Consider the following 18,292-nt stretch of genomic DNA (forward strand, 5'->3'; position numbering starts at 1 on the left):
AATACGAAAATTAGAGTGAGTAAAACATAGGGTGACCAGACATACTCTTTTTAAGAGTATTATACTCTTTTCGAGGTTCATATACTCTATACTCTTTTTTCTTCCAAAAAACATCGAATTATACTCTTTTAACGATCTTCAATTTCATTTAACGTTTAATGCATTTTCCCATTGAAAATCGCATTTTTTTCCTGTAAAAACTTGAACGTCGACAGCACTGTTTAGTACTTCGTAGTAGCAGACCCGCTGTGCTGTGCTGCGTTTCTCATCCTCGTTGCATTGTAGGGTTGTCAGATTTTCTTTTTGCAAAAGAAAAAAATAATAATATAACTAAACTGTTTTTATTAGTTAGTACTAAAACTATAGTAAAGACGGCAAAATTAAAGTGATAGACTTATCCAGACTTTCAACGTTTTAATTATAAAATTGTTAATTAAATTGATTGAGTACCTGGAATGATTTATATTTTCGGAATTTATATCTGGTATTCATACAGTTCATGGCACGGGGTTTTGTTTTCCCTTCAAAGTGAGTCAGTTTTTGGTAGTGGGAATCGCGCAGTAATTATTATTCTCATTAACGTGCGTACGTACACTCAATGAATTATATTATTCGAGGATTGGAAGGATTTATTTTATTAACAATGTCGCGAGGAAAATGTCAGTATAATCAAGAGTTTGAAATAAGCTATCCTTGCATTAAAAGGGCCCGCAGTAACGATGTTTACAAAGCATGGTGCACGGTATGTAAGAAGGAGTTCTCTATAAAAAAAAAAAAAAAAGGTAAATATGATATACAACAACATATAAAATCTAAGTCGCACACTGAATGCTCATCAACTTCCGAAGCAGGTAAGTTGGATAGTTTTTTCACCACAGAATCTTCAGAAGAGTTAGATTTAATTCGACTAGAACATGTGTGGTCATACCATAATGTTAAACATAATCGTAAAACAACCAAACTCATGCCTGTTTTAGTGCGCTACTGTGAAGTAGATGCTGATATTAATATAAAAACATGTCTTCTAAAAATTCATAGCATGTCAAATGAAACCTCGGAAACTGTGTCGAACGTATTAATGGGTACATTACGTCAGTTTTGTTTGGAAAATAAGATAATCGGTTTTGTAGCTGATAATGTACCAATAAATTTTGGAATCATAAAAAATGAAACAACAGGAAACGTGCATAGCGAACTAGAGTGCAGGTTGAAGAAAAATGTTTTGCCTATCGGGTGTGGGGCTCATATCCTTCACAATGGAATTTCTGTGGCGTGTTCGAGAGTAATACCGATCGATGTTGAGAATTTGGTTTCTAAAATATACAACCATTTTAGTATTTTTACTGTAAGGACAGAAAATTTGAAAAACTTTTGTGAGTTCAGTGGCTGTCATTATGAGGGTGTTTTGTTTTACTCAAAGACGAGATTCTTGTCTCTGCTTCCGTGTGTAGAAAAAATTATACGTCAGTATGAACCACTTAAGGGGTACTTTTTTAGTGATTAGAATGCTCCAATAGCTATAGTCAATTTCTTTCGAGACGAAACAAGTGAGTTGTGGCTGTATTTCCTGCATGCTCAGCTAATCTTGTTCACTGAAACAATTACAAAAATTGAAAGGGAGGATATAATAGCGACTGAAGTTTCTGTTGAATATTTTGAACTTCTGAGGAAATACAAAGATATAATTGAACACAACTTTTTCCCGTTTTCTGCTAGAAATTTACAAAACTTGTAAAAGAAGGGAATATAAAAGAGGAATATGCCTACTCAGTATCAAGAAGGTTTTACTTTGAAGTGATAACATACTTAGAGATGTGGTCACAGCGTTTTTTCGGAGAAGTAAACAAGATGAAATAATTACTACTTGACACATCAGTTATCTATGAAGAATTTCAGGAGTCGTTTGCATATTTCTATGAGCAGGTAAAACATGTAGACAGTTTGTTAGAATTCAGTGATAATGATATTTTTGACACTTACTGTGCAATATCCAGATGTGTTAAAGAACACCTTGAACAATGGGGAGAGAAAAGAGAGACAATGATGGGCAAATGGAAAATAGTGTACAAAGATTTAGTGCGGACTGGGTCAAATTTAAAAGTGATTGTGCCACTCGTGCAATCCTTGTTTACTTTACCGGGCACTAATGTTGATTGTGAGAGGCTCTTCAATGCTATTAACACTTACTGGAGCGAGGAAAAAAGTCAACTCACAGTGTCGACACTGGAACAAGTGATGAAAGTGAAGTTCAATGTAAGGATGACCTGTGAAGAGTTCAGACTGACAAAGGATGACATTAACTTACTCAATAAAGCAAGATCGTCGCAGAAGTATGAATGATGGTGAGTAAAACTGTTTTAAGTATTTAACTCATTTGCATGCGCATTGGATAAAATACTGTAATTCATCTTGTCTTTATACTTACTGTCATTTTTTTTTTTTTTTTTTTTTGAATATACTCTTTTGGATTTAAACAAATCTGGTCACCTCAGTAAAACAAAATGTTGCTAAATGGACAAGAAAGTTTTATTTTCGTTTTATTGTTCTTATTTACTGCTCTTTTGACATGAAATTTACCACATACATGTCTTTGCTGATTATACACATACTAACATTATAAGAAATACCGGGAGAATTCGTTATCAAATTATATTCCTACAACAACATATTTATAGACATGCGACAATAATTTTGGACATGAGTGTACATTTTATGATGATGAGTGTTCTGTCCGAAAGTAGGTCTTTAACCCGAATATCTCTTGGCAAGGTGAGCCCATTATCTTCTACGGGATTATGATGTCCAAAGGACGGGATCTATAGTTTAACGTGAGACACGAGCCACTTGTGTCCCACAGGGAATTGAACCCAAGCACTGGTTAGAATGCGACGAGCGTAACCACTCATTCCACCAGGGTCACTGTATAGTATGTAATTGACTTGTATTTTGCATATTTTTACTGTTATATATTTTACTATGAAACATGGTAATATAAGGCAGAGGTAATATTATCAATGATTATAATTCTGCTAGAGTAAAGCAGAAATATCAGGGCAGCAACAGTCCCTATTGGCGAAACTTTCCATTTCTCTCTGAAAAACCATATTTGCCCATCTCCTGTTAATGATGATAAGTAATCATATTCCATATAATACAATTTTCACAAATGAGAATGAAAGTTCAATTAGCTTCAAATCATACTAGGCCAAAATTGTAATAATGGGTATAATGATAAATAACAACGTATGGAGATTAGAAGTTTGCCCCAGAAACTCCCTGATTTGACATCCGTTTCACCGTTCCAGGTTTCTAGGGGTGGCCACTGATTTATCAATGAAGACTGTAATACTTAGGGATGGGCACGAGCGAGTTTTCTTTGAAACTCGACTCAACTTGAAACAGATATCTTTGAGCTCGACTCGAAAACTCGGCTCGAAAAATTTCTTCCAACTCGACTCGAATTTGGGTCAAGTTTCGAGTCGAGTCGAGCCAAAACGAGCCAATTTGAGCTAAACCCTGTGTAGTTCCAAGTACTCTCTTCAAATATCCTACATAGACAGTATAATTATCAATGATGATGATGATGATTATACTACTACTACTACTACTACTACTACTAATTATTATTATTATTATTATTATTATTATTATTATTATTATTATTATTATTATTATTATTATTATTATTATTATTATTATTATTATAACACTGTGTATAAGCACGAAAGGTCGGCGGTTTGGACTGAAATACTTAAAACAAGTTGACTGTCGATCTCGGTCTTCGAGGAGTCTTCAGGAGGCAAGGACATCGGTCACGAGGTTCTAGGTTTGAGTTCCGGAGGAACAAGTATTCGGGCTTGAGCCAAATATTGTTAAAACTCATAGAGCGTCGGCCAAACATGTTCATAGCTGCTCGGCCCGAGTTTAGGGTTGTCAACGGCTTGATGATTAGCATTAGATTTTTTGAAAAAGAATTTCGGTGGACTTCAGCCTGAAAGTCTCAAACTCCGTAAATCTTCCACTAATTACGGTTGGGATGATATTCTTGGGTGTAAGGAATAACCTAGGCAAATCAGTTCACGGGGATTTTTTTCTGTTCCTGAGTTGGCATTTATGTGGGACATATGCTGAACTATTAGCATGTAGTCCCTGTGCCGGTACCAGAAAATACATAATTTTCTTCACAAATATTGGTAATTCATACTTAGTATCGATACCAGTACCCTCGTTCTAATATCAATATTTGTAAACTGTATGCACTTTTATGTAGTAAGTAAATGTATAAATTCTGAAGGGAAAACATTGCACAAAAACGTTATATTCGTATGTTAACATACTTTTTTGTATGTTGTGCAAAGTGACCCCAACTATGGGGTTACTTTTCACCAAAGTTTATATTTCAGTAACTATGGTCATACTGAATGTTTACTAATGAACTTATACGAATGTTTTCCACACATATCTAGCTATAATATGTTTAAAATACAGTGTTCTAAATCATTACGTTTCTAAGTTACATGCGATTTTCTTTAAAATTCCTTAAATCATGTGCAAAGTAACCGTGTCTGACGGTACCTGCAAAAGAGAGAGGGGATGGGAAAAGAAACAGAATCGAAACGTAAGTTATTCAGTGTATGGATAATATGTAAATATAACTAATTTGAGCATGTGTCTTTTTTTTTTCATCATCTTGTTTACTATGTAGTCATATAAGGGAAATAATGGACCCAATACAAAGTGTCTGTTTCTGTGATATGAGACTTTTTATTGTATGCAAGTTCAGTATGTAAGCACTTTATTTAAAAATATACATATTTACTTACCTAATTTCGTTTTGATTTTCAGAAGACGACTATATGTACAGTGGCGTCACTAGGCCTTATTTGGGGGTTAAAGCCCGGAAATTTCTTCCAAGCTCCCCTCCCAAATCTCACACTGAAAATACGTTATATACTGAGAAATTTATTTCAAAAGTAAGATTCTAACGCGCCATCAGTAGACTCATGATATATTGGGTTGCCTTCTTTTTGCTTCAACAAACAGCAACGCGTTCTGTATAGAGTTCTCAAGTTCAGTCTTCGGCGAGCGACTACAGATACTTGTTGATGTGTTAGATTTAGCTGAGAAAAGCGTTAGCTATTATGATTATGACATAATCAGTGGCGTATTTAGGGGGACTTCCGGGCTTAACCTCCCCCCCCCCGAAATCTTACTATAATAAAATAACTGAAAAATCTTGCAGAATTTTCACATTTCCAGGCAAAGCTCCCCAACCCGAAAGTTAGGAAAGCCCCTTCCGAAACAAAATCGTAAATACGCCACTGGACGTAATTATGCTTTTCTATCGTATTTCTCACTTAGAAATACTATGTGAACTGAACTTCTCATTCCTTTACTTCTTAGTTTCCGCAAGGTGAGGTCTCAATTATAAACTATCTCATGCGGCAAATTTTAGATGGATAACTTTTAAGAAATTTTATATGTTATTTATTATTGCCTATTTTTATCTTATTGTATTACTATTTCAGGCAGGTCAGAAGTCGAATATAAAAATAAGATTGCTGAGAAAGAAGTTTTTCATGAAGTATTTTTAAGAAAAATAACTATCAAGGAAAGAAGGAAATGAAGGAAGAAAAAAATTGCATGATTGTCGCGTATCTGAATGAATCGATGAAGCACAAGATGTGCATTTCCGCAACGATAAAAGTGAAACAAATAAACATGACTATGATAAAAAATATGAAAGCGTAGAGCAGCAACAATATTCTCCACCCACCCACCCCTTCCCTCGCCCAAAAGCGAATTTCATTGTGTCCTTGATTGAAGATGATTCTAAAATACTAAACGGAGTTTTTGGGTTGTTGGGGAGTATGCCCCCCAAAAGATCTTTAGCCCCCCCCCCAAACAAAATATTACTGACGCCACTGTATATTAGCATTTTTTGCGTGTGAAGTATTGTGATATACGTTTCTGAAATTGCATAGGGCATATGCTTTCTTACAATGGGAGACTAAAAAATAAATCTTCAGGAAACGCAACACAGCAGTTCTCATTACGAAGTCCCTTCATCTTTTTGACAAACTGAAAGGTCTCCACAGCTGGAAACCGTGTCAATGGACTGTGGAGCGCGGCAATAATTTTACTATCTGTCCGGCAGGTATCAAAAGTCTGCGCGCGCGTTTCTAAGAAGAACCTGTGTTCACACGTTGTGAGTGTGTGTGTGTATTTGTGTGTGTGTGGTATGTCGCTTATTCATATCTCTAGCGCTGTTGCAGAGTACAGGGTAGTTTCGAAGTCGACTACAATGCAACTTCATTGCCATTCAAGCATCGCGGAAGTATTGCAGTAAACTGTCCCAGAAGTATAGGATTCATCGTTTATGCTGAGATCAGTGTCTGTAGGGATGTCAGGAAGGTTCACTATGATTGTTTTCAAGCAGTGAAAAATTTTCAAGAAAACTTATAACCGAAATTTACACGTTTTATTGATGGAACTATTTTGGGCGGAATTTCAAGGTTACCATATCTGATATGAAAGAATTGTCTAAAGGAAAAAAATAATTCGACAAGAAAGTTAACGTTCTGTACGAAATCTGCAAGAAGAACAGTAAGAAATTTGTAGTATCTTTTGTGTGAATACGTCACCTATGAGAATGTGGTAGAATTTTCCTAACAAATGACAAAACAAGAGGAAAATGTTTAAGTACCGATAACGATATTTAATGCAAAGTGGAAACACTACAGAACGAGTTCGACTGACAGACGAATGGCCACACCTACGCTACCCTTCTCCCCGCTCCCAGAACACTGAAATCTGACATGCTAGAGAAGTAGTGAGGGCTCTTAAGAAGTCCTTTTTCACTCTCAATAAATGTATAAAATTCCTTACAAGCAAATTTCAAATTTTCCCTAATACAGTTCCTGTCATCTCTGTAAAGTTATCAAAACAGATGAACAAAATATATTAATCATTGATAGACGTAGAAAGATGACAGTTGTGGATTTATACAATGAAAGTTACTTTCTAAGTCTTTATTTCGAACTAGATGAAATTGCTTCGACCTAGATACAAATTTGATTAAAACGGTCATAAAGGGGCTGGTAAGAAGTTTGTACCGGTCACCGGCTTTAATCAAAATCACAGCAATATTTCCGGCCAGGCCGGTGAAAAACCGACCATTTGACAATCCTGCATTTCTCGGCAAGTACACTATCTGCGAAATGAAGCAGCCGGGAACCTGTATGATACTTTTTCAATGTTTGCCAGGTATGAATCAGGAAAATCGAGTGTAAAACTCACTCAGGATGCGGATTGGTGGCCTAAGAAAGCTGTTACATCTTTTCGACCGAGCGTTCTCACCGGTAATCGGATCCGAGCGAGAGCGTTGGGGACTAGACTATGCGAGACCATGGTTATGTTTTTGTAAGAGAATCTTATTTTTTACTAACTGCTATTGCAAAAACTGTGCAAATTCTGGTTCTGCACTTTATACGAAATATACAGAGCAAGTTTTGTCTAATTTAGAGGAAAAAAAATATATATATATTTTTGTGACATCGTTTTGTAACAGAATGTAAACATCTCTTATCTTAACTATATATATAAAACTACATGAGCTGACATTAATTATTGAGCACTTCCTGTAGGGCTACAATAATTAAATTTGGCATGATTGTAGCTTTCCGAGACTAACCGACAGGAAAATTGCCAAAAGTGTATATTTTTAATTTTTAGGAGTCTAAAGAGGGGATGAAAAATTTCCCCATGTTATTTAAATAGGCCTTTTTTTTGGACCTATAATCTCATGTTTTAGGTACTTGGAATTGGAATAAAAACTTGAAATTCGGCATGCTTGTACGTTTTCGTTAACACTACCTAGACACGTAGCCCAGATTTCGTGAAGGGGGTGGGGTCTGTGACATGAAATACTGTGGTCATCACACCAGCGACTCGATAATTCTAAACTTTTTTACTGGAACATATATTGGTTCGTTTAGCAAGGATTTCGTAACGGAGGGGGGGGGGGGGGGCGTGACATGATTTTACAATATCTGCGTTCCTTTCTCTCTTGAATCAACTGTTAACAACTTTCTTTCCACATAAATTTTTGTTTTTATTATTCCGTCAACTACTGTCTGTTCCAAATGACAGGTCAAAAGAGCAGTAGGAAATTGTTTTTGAAATAACATGTTTGATACTGCAAGGATGCGATGAAAAATTATGATAGAAAAAAAATGTCCACGCTGTTACACAACGGCACTATCTTTTCGGAAGCTTGAAATATTCCTGGCTAGTAGCAGAAATTCTGAGAATTCCGTAACTTTTCTAGAAATTGCAAATTCCCTGACTCTTCCAGGATATCTCTCTCACCTCGCCACCATGTATTGCTAGTAATACAAATCTCCTCATAAGAGAGTAACCAAAAGCTTCCTGTATTTTATTTTCAACACTGATCCTTCTTTTTCTCATTTCATTTTGTTTCATCCTTCCTTATTTTTTTCATTTCTGGTCTCTTGGCTACGTGCCTGCACTACCTAAGTAAATCAGTAAAAATAAAAAAATCCAACTTTGGAGTGGTTTTATGGGGAACTGAAAAATCTTTCCCATGTTATTTATATGGGACATCTTTTAGACCCCAAAATTATTGAGCACTTCCCGTAGAGCTACAATGATGAAATTTGACATGATTCTAGCTTTTCGGGACAAACCTACAGAAAAATTGCCAAAAGTGAATATTTTTATAGAGGGTCTAAAGAGGGGATGAAGAATTTTCCCCATGTTATTTAAATGGGCCTTTTTTGGGCCTATAATCCCATATTTTAGGTACTTGAAATTGGAATAAAAACTTGAAATTCGGTATGCTTATAAATTTTTTACGTTTTCGTTAGCGTTAACTAAGTAAATCACTAAAATTAAAAATTTCCAAGTGTAAAGTGTTTTATGGGGAACTGAAAAATATATATCAAGTTTTATTTATATGAACATCTACACCCGAATGTTTAGGCACTTCTCACAGGATTAGAATGATGAAATTTGGCACGATGGTAGCTTTCCGGGACTAACCTACAGGAAAATTGCCAAACGTAAATATTTTTAGTTTTTAAGGGGTCTAAAGGGAAGATGAAGAAATTCCCATGTTATTTAAATGGGCGTTTTCTTGAGTTACAAAATCTTATCTTTTAGATAGTTGAAATAGGAAAAAAACTTGAAATTTTGTACAATTGTTGATTTAAGAGGTGAGAGGCCGTACGCCGAGCAAACGCGTGGGTCTGGGGGCGAAGCCCCCAGTTAGCCAAAGGCTAGTTTTCTACATATAAAGATATATTTACAACAAACAGCGATAAAACGCAAACAGACAAACGATGCCATGCTTAACTAGCTATGCATAGGCTATTGCTAATGAACGTAAATGTGGTGGAAGTGGTAAAATGGCATTCCTTTGCTCCGGGAAAAATGGCATAGTGAGCCATTCTACACTGTTAGTTTCAAAATTTACGAACTTTGTTTATACCTTACACATCGAAATTGTGCTTCAAAAAAAAAAAGCAATAAAATTTTTAAATGTATCCCCTTTAATGACATAACACTAATTGATATTATAATTTTTTATTATATTAATCGAGTAATAAAGCTTGTAATAATGTGTTGATGTGAAATATAAACAAAAGAATATTGACAACAATCAAACTATAATCCATGGTGCCAGTGCCGAATGCATTTTCAGTATGCTAGTACGAGGGGAAACTGAAAATTTTTTGAACCTAACATAGGAAATGAGAATCTAAAATAGAATAATTATATGTATTAGAATAGTACAACCTTTGATATTAATGTGTATCAAGCTCTTGGTTCTAAGTAATTTCTTTTGTCTTTTACATGCTCTTGAAGTGAGTAAGATTTCAGAAGTTGGAAAAATGTTAAAAATCGAATACAGGTCAGTCATCAAGTATCTGCAATTAAAAGGAATGTCAGCGTCTGAGATACACCAGGATATGGTCAGTACCGTAGTTGAATCTGCCCCTTCATATGCCACCATCAAAAGATGGGTGCAAGAATTCAAGTGTGGTAGGCAAGAGTGTTGAAGATGAACCGAGATCTGGGAGGCCGTCAAGTGCTACTACCACGGAATACATTGGCCCGGTACTTGATATGATCATGGAAGATCGCCAATTGTCAACTCGACAAATAGCAGACAGGCTGGGTATATCTAGTGATGGGCAGTGGGAATATTCGCGGTGGGAAGGAAAATAAAAAATGGGAATATTCCCGGGTTTTTTTCCCTGGCATATAAATTCTCGGGAAGGAATTTATTTTTATTTCTTTACTTTATCTTCCAAATTATAAGAACCATATGACTAATTACTTTATTTTCATTTATTATGATTTATTTTTAGGTTTTAAATAATTTGGAGGTTAAAAAATTAAAATTCGTTGACTGTACTTTATATAACTAATAATATGATTTTTAAAGTTCCATTTCCATTTGCACTAAAAAGTAGCAAAGTACTTATTTACAAATGATGAAAAGGAACCAGTATGTAAAGTAATGTAGAAATTATGTAGAAATAGAGATGAAGTACTATTAATACACCCCGAACCACCGTTAGTATTAATAGACGCCGGTCTGTCTCCTGTCTCCAACTCGAATTTCTGAAGAGGTACTCTGACTTCTCTTACATGTGAATTAGTACATGAAATTTCGAGAACTAGGTAGGAGGAATGGTCGTGTATGGCAATGTTACGTGCAAAATTATAAAGATAAGTAAGCATGTTGCAAATATTGTGAACATACATATTTATGCGCAAATGTTGATAAAATGGTGAGACATGTGTCTTCTGGCAGTTACTAACCTAATTTGTTTATAACATTTAAAAATTTAATATGTTTATATTATCAGTAGTAGAGGTCAAGTTTAGAAAATCAACTTACATATAAATTTAAACTGTTTAGCGGTGTAAAAGTATGTGGACTTACTATACCATTTTCTCCACATATTTACTTCCATAGAACATATTGTAAGTAAATATCCATTTATGCGTACTCTCTAAATTTAATAAAATATTAATAAAATAACATAATACCGTTCAGAATATACATTTTAAAGAATCCTCTGGAGACAATAGTAATAATATACTGTAATAAAAAAACGAATTAAACTTTGAAATCATAATATAGTAATAGAATACAATTTTCTTTGTGATTGTACATAAATTCCCGGAAAATTCCCATTTTTAGGAATATTCCCGAAAAATATCTTCCCGGGAATTTGCCCATCACTATTCGCACCTCATTCTCTTTAGAAGAGAACAGCTTTCGAACGTTACTATTCACATCTCCATCACGAATCTGAAGCAGGAAAATCGCAAAAAAAAAAAAAAGATTTTTTGTTAATCTTTTTGCCTCTCTGGACTCTCCCCCCCCCCCCTTTGTTAATGCAGAGATCTGAAACAAATCTAAAAAATAATAAGGGGCGCACTGAATGCGTGTGCAAAATTTCAATCTTCTAGGTCACCGCGCTCGTGGGTTTTCTCGGGATCCTCCCGTTTCCTCCCACTTTCTTCATTCCACCATTTCATCCATTTCTCATCATCACCGTCTCCTTTAGCCTAACCGGCATAACCGTGGGACGTAAAACTAGAGATTTCATTTCATTTCATTTCAATCTTCTAGGTGCAAAAGTAAACTTGTCAAATATAATAAAAATAGGCGTAACAAAAAATTCGCTTGTCCTCACAGCCCCTGTCTCCACGCAGAAAGGCATGAAACATTACCTAACATTTTCTACAATGCCTCCAGGCTTGAAAAATAAAATTAAAAATAAAAAAACGAAGTAAAAAGCCTTATTAGTAGACCCTACTTTTTAATCGAATAATGAATATACTATCCAATCGTATCCTAATCTTTATTGTATTGTTAAAACTTCAAGCACAATCAATCAGGGGCGGCTTTAGGATTTTAATTTTGATCCCTCGCTTATGGATACATAAACACGTTTGATTGATTAGTGACAGTATGAAAATTACTTTCACAGTAGTGATTGATACTATTTACAAATATATATATATAATTTTTTATTTATATATTTATTTATTCACTTTCCATTGGCCCCAACGAGCTAATGCTGACATTAAGGGGCAGTACAATCTACTACGTACATATTTCAATAATAATAAAACATGACAATATATGTTTGTCATAGACTAAAAAAGAGACAAATAAAATAAAGAAAAAATAAAGAAACAATAATGGAAATAAAGTACAAGAAAAGGAAATACATGGTAACTACTAAATACACGGAACAATAATAGAAATTCAAAATATTGCATAAGATGTTAACTAGAATCAGGGGCGGATCCAGGGGGGCGATTGTCCCCCCAGAAGAGGAAAATTTCTTATTTTATATATATAAATAAAACCCATCCCAAAGTTTGGAGCCCTTAAAAGTAGCAGTATGACAACCTACCCCCCCTCCCCCAGAAGTCGGTCCTGGATCCGCCCCTGACTAGAATAACAATATATGAAATACATGAAACTTTTATAGTTATGGATTATATATGAAATTTACATTAACAACAAATTTAGGAAAATGTCATATAGCGTGAAAGTTATATACGATTAATATAAATAGTGGAAACTATATTTACTCTTTATTGTATCTTTTAGCGTTTATATATTTTTCAAAATTTTGGATAGGACCGTGCCTATCCGCTAAAGCCGCCTCTGCTATCAATGTACTCTAATCCGATGAATGCCCTTTATTTATGCTCAGTGTTTTGAAGTATTTGATTATTGAGAAATAGTACAGAAACAATAACTAGATGGCAGCATGTTACAAACAGAACTTTCATACAAGCAATTTCAAACAGGAGAAAAGTCATATAAATTTAAACTGGTATCGTAATAGCTAAATGTGGATACAACATTTCTGATTAAAAAGTAAGAATTTTTTTGCTGTGTGTTAACACTTTAAGGAAGAAAGTATAAGCTCTTAAAGTAGAAACTTAAAAAAGTTTATTATTTCTTTCAGAGTGGGTGCAACACTAGTTGCCATATTCGATATCATACCTAGTCTCGCACGCGATAATACTTTTTAAAGAAGCATTAATAGGTCATTTATACCTGTTGCTTCAAAGTTGTTACTGATCAGATATTCGTCGCAATACGCGGTGCCAGATCTATAGAGCGTCCCACCCTTAGATTGCAGTACAGGAGTAAATGACAATGCTTTTCCTTATGCCCATTGTTGCCAAACTTAGCCTGAATTTTAGAAATAGTTTCTTTTAGTAGGTATGAATAAATTATTGTAGAACATTATATTCTCTATCAAATAATCTGTTTTTCTCATATCAAGAATAATTTTCAAATATTGAAATAAATTGAAAGAGTGAAATCTTGCTAATGGCAAATTCTAACGTCGCGTTAAATATATCACGTCATAAGTTCGGAACTCTAAGAGATACAACGATGAAACTTTTACAGCTATTAATACCATATTTGGTGCCAATGTTGGAAAAGTTTGCATTCAAAAAAACTTTTTGAATTTTAAAATAAAAAATAAAATGTAAGAGAAAGTGCATATACTATTCTAATGCAATATCTAAAAAGTTGACTAGTGAGAAACTTTTTTATTTTTCAGGTTAGATGGGGGTGCAAAGCGAGAAAAATATTGAGAAAAGATTGAAATTATTTTTAAAACAATTCGCAGGTCAATATCTTTCTTTATTTAGGTTTTATGACTTTTAGTGTTAAGCATCAACTTTCCAAAGCGGTCGCATCTGACCAGAAGAAAAGCAGTGATAAAACTTGCCGATGATATTTTCCTTATAATGTTTGTTTTAAAGTTACTGATGTAGAGTATTGTGCTATAACGATGAGTGTTTACTGTTGACGGTATGCGAGCACGAATCTACTGCTTAACGTAAGCTTATTCGCAAAATCGAATCCTGGACCTCACCTACGATAAACATTGCGTCAACTCCACTCAATCTCACGTTCCACTACTTACTTCGCTCGTTTTCCTTGAATTGCACACACACACACACACACACACACACACACACATATATATATATATATATATATATATATATATATATATATATATATATATATATATAATATGACCAATATCTATTAATAATAAGTCTCCTCATTCCTGGTGATAAAAAGTTATTAGTTTTGTAATTGATTCATTTATAGTAGTCCTTAATGCTGTTTCAGATGCTGACAATTTTGACAATAAAAGTTGGTTTCGTTTGCAATTCCACTTCTCTTATAATACTTTGAATTGAATACACATATGAAAATGACAAAACCGTTCATAACAAATAACTTTATGAGCTCACAAAGCAGAATGAAAGGCCTCTTTATTCTCCCCCCCCCCCATGCTTCTTTAGGAAGCAGGGTTTGATAATTCTGTTTGGTTTTGTTTCCTTGCCCAACGATCTGTATCTTGTTGGCTGTCACTATACGTGATTTAAAGTCACAACTTGCGCGTTTGTTTAATGTTAGAACGGACATAATGGGGTTTCTTTTCATTCTTCTTCTGTTTCCAGACTGATAGAGGTGTCAGAAGTGAGTATAGAAACTAGGGAGGTTCAGTTCCTATTCACCATTGCATTTGTCATAATCATCATCATCATATTTTATTGGCAGGCCACTTGCTGCAACTCAAAAGCTTCCACGGTCTTCGGTTAACCTCTTCGTCTTCACGTATGATTTTTCTATTTTGATATCGTCCAGTAATTGTAGTCTCTTTTCGTCCCCTCCCTCTTTTTCCTGCCACCACACTCTCTAGCACGTCCTTCATACAGTCTTAAAACATCGGAAGTGGGGAGAAGCCGCCTTCACAATATACTTTATGATGTAACTTGTTTGACAAACGGAATTGGATTAGCGGATATTTTGCTTACACAGACGAATGAGCGTTCTCATACGTCACATTTTCTCATCACTTATCACTATCACCCTACTCCAGTTTTCACTCTTATCCAACTTCAGTAGCAGTATCTCACCCATTGCTATTCCTTAGTTTGCCGCACAATCGGTACAGGAAATTTGTGTGTGGAACTGCTTAGCCTGCCATTTATTTCAATCATATGTTTTCTATTCGTTTCATATGTTCTCTCGATTTCGTATTGCTTCCATCAAAATTTTATTGCAACGATTTATAAACCATCATTAAAAAAAAAAAAAAAAACTTCTAACACACAATTGTTAGACTGTTATTTCGTACCCTCCAATTCGCCGTTCTAAATGAATTTGCGCGATTGGAATGACAAAAGAGTTGAAAATATATGAATTTAAGAAGGATTTATTTACAGACATCACTCTTTCTGTCTTTGTTGTTCTTTCTTCGAAAGAAAACATACGGCGGAAGAAATGTGGCAACAGCGCGCTCCATTTACTCTGTACTGCAATCTAAGAGTGGGACGCTCTTTAGCATCTTGCTTTTAGAATCCTGCCCAAATCTAGCATAATAGCAGGAAGTTCAAAAAAGCCTCAAAACCTGGAGATGAAAAAGAATTGCAGAAATGTATCCTCTCCCCAGGGGTGTAGCCAGCAGGTTTGTGTAGGAGTAGGAGGGGCCCGTCGTTTTTGAGGGGGGGCAGCTACAATGTACAAAGCCAAAAAAAAAAAATGAGTTGCTGCTTGTGTTTTTGAGGCCTGAAATAAAGGAAAATTTTGGTTTCCTTCTGGAAAACTAAAAACACTATTTTAGCTTCTTCTTCTTCCTATTATTATTATTATTATTATTATTATTATTATTATTATTATTATTATTATTATTATCCATAAATTATATTCAAGATACTTTTTATTATGCTTAATCTAGAACTACTGCCCGGGACCAAACGCTATACTTTTGTGCATAACTATAAAGGTAACCAAGAAAGTTCTTTCCCTTTTCGTGGAGGTCTGCGTTCAATTGGATCTCACACCGTGAGTTGAATGCGAGTGGAGATAAGGCGAACGTCAGTTGTTGGTGTGGGTATATCCAACATACGACTTGGTTGTGGCATTTCAGATACACCGTGAACTTGCGTAAAGACAGAGGGAACATGGGACATCCACAGAGCGTCATAAGAGCATGTATGCTGAACGAGTTCAAATGGGGGTCAAACGGTGCTGTAGCGGGACAGAAGATATGCCAGGCCTTTGATGAGGGTGTCGTGACGACGCGGACATTGCAGCGATGGTTTAACAAGTTTAAGGACGATGACGAAACACCCGAAAACATCACGTGTCAGAATACCAACACATGTACAAAGAGGAACTGGGACTACAATTCAGTGTGTGGAGAAACCATTCGGCAGCTCATCCATCCACTTGTGAAGCACTACAAGTTGGGTCGATTATTCTCACATGTTTTGACTCCGGGCCAAAAGGCGATGCGGCAGTCGCCTGTGTTTATTTACTGTTTCGAAGCCATTTCTGGGCAGGGCGTTGACATGTAATAAAAAGTGGATCCTATACAAAGCTCCACGGCGCCGTCATCATTGGTTAGCATCCCATGAACCGATTTCAAAACAGCCGAAACCAGCACTGTACCAGAAGAAGGTCCTTCTGTGTGTTTGGTCGGTGCATCGTGCACTCGTTTACGGGACAACGGCAAGTCCCACGTGGCCAGGATGACTCAGGCGAACATTTTCGGCCTTGGATGGGAAACAATATTGCAACTACTATATTCCCCGGGTATTGCACCGTCCGATTATCACTGTTCCATTCTTTGGACAATCACCTTAGACGACGCCAGTTCAAATCCCTAGTAAAAGTCCAAAATGTACCTGATACTTTCTTCGTTTCACGGCACACCAAGTTCTACCGCGATGGATTCCATGGCCTTCCAGAACGTTTTCAGAAGGTCGCCGATGCTGGTGAGGACTATTTTTGATCTTCCAGGTTAGGTGACATATCGATGTTCGAAGGTAGTGGGTGAAAAAGCAACAAAACTTTTCTTGGTTACCTTTATATTTAAATTTAAGACCTTGTATACAGAACCTATCTACACAAGATTGATTTTCTTTGAAATTTCACTTAATTTCTTTACGGTTTCCTGACAAAAATATTTATTTATTATTCGTGATTAAAAAAAAAAAAAAAAACAATTATTTTATTACACTGAGTAGAAATAAAAGAGAGAGCGAATGAAATCCAAATTGAATAAAAGCATTGTTTCTCACCAAATTTTCATCCTCTGTCTTTTAAAACTCTTGTTAGAGCATATAAAAATATACTGTACTTACAAATCAGTTTAGTACCTTTGTTTTATGGCTGTATTTGTAGTACCTTGTTAAAACGTTTGTCTTCAAATTGTCAAATATAAATTGCAGTATTATGTAATCTGCTGTCACAAAAAAGTATCCTATTTTTCGATTGGTATGGAAAAACAATATTTCTCCATACTATCTTACCGTAAATTATTAATTGTCAAAACCTTTGTTACTTTTAAATGAATGAAGCGAGATAATTTTACTATGATGTTTTAAAAGCTGGTCATTTGGGGGGGGGGGCAGGAAATCATTTGGGGGGGCGATGCCCCCCCCCTTGGCTACACCCCTGCCTCTCCCATTGATTTATACAATCGGTAAAACATACAGGCAGTCTTATTGTACGAAGCAAATTTGAAAGGGCGGGAGGTCATCCCTTTACCGATGCCTTTAGAGAAGGGGCGTGGGAGGAAAAACAATTTACTGTTTCTGAAAATGAGTTTTATTGGAGACAGTAGCTTCTTGACGTTAAGATGAAACATATTCCACACAAATGCAGGTGACCCAAAGGCCTTTCGCCATGTGTTTGACCCAGTCCACCCCAGAGATACTTTATTTTCTTTTCTTTTCTTTTTTCTTTTTTTTCTTTTTTTTTTTTTTTTTTGATCCACCCAGGGTTTTCTAATCCTTTGACTGCGAGGTCATTTTCTTTCAAAATATGTAAACAAACACTTTGCATTCATTTATACGGCATAATCTTTTTCGTTATTCTTAGAAGCCAAGCTAACAAAAATGTAAAAATAAATAAAATAAAATAAAATAAAAAGACTTTCCTACATCCTGAGTTATTTTTAATTTTAGAGACTTGTTTCATATAAAAAACAATTAGTAATTATGAGGATCTAGCATAATTTGACCGAATCTAACAAAATTTCGATCAGGTTTTGGAATAATTCCGAGCCGTGAGTCTGGCAACGCTGGACACAATATCCGACGCTACTTTTAGTTAAGAATTTGTCTATGTTCATGCGCAACCTACGGTAGGTTGCGCATGAACATAGACAAATTCTCTACTTGATGA

This window comes from Thermobia domestica, chromosome 16, assembly GCF_964235325.1.
Source record: "Thermobia domestica chromosome 16, izTheDome1.hap1.1, whole genome shotgun sequence".
NCBI classification, from domain to species: domain Eukaryota; kingdom Metazoa; phylum Arthropoda; class Insecta; order Zygentoma; family Lepismatidae; genus Thermobia; species Thermobia domestica.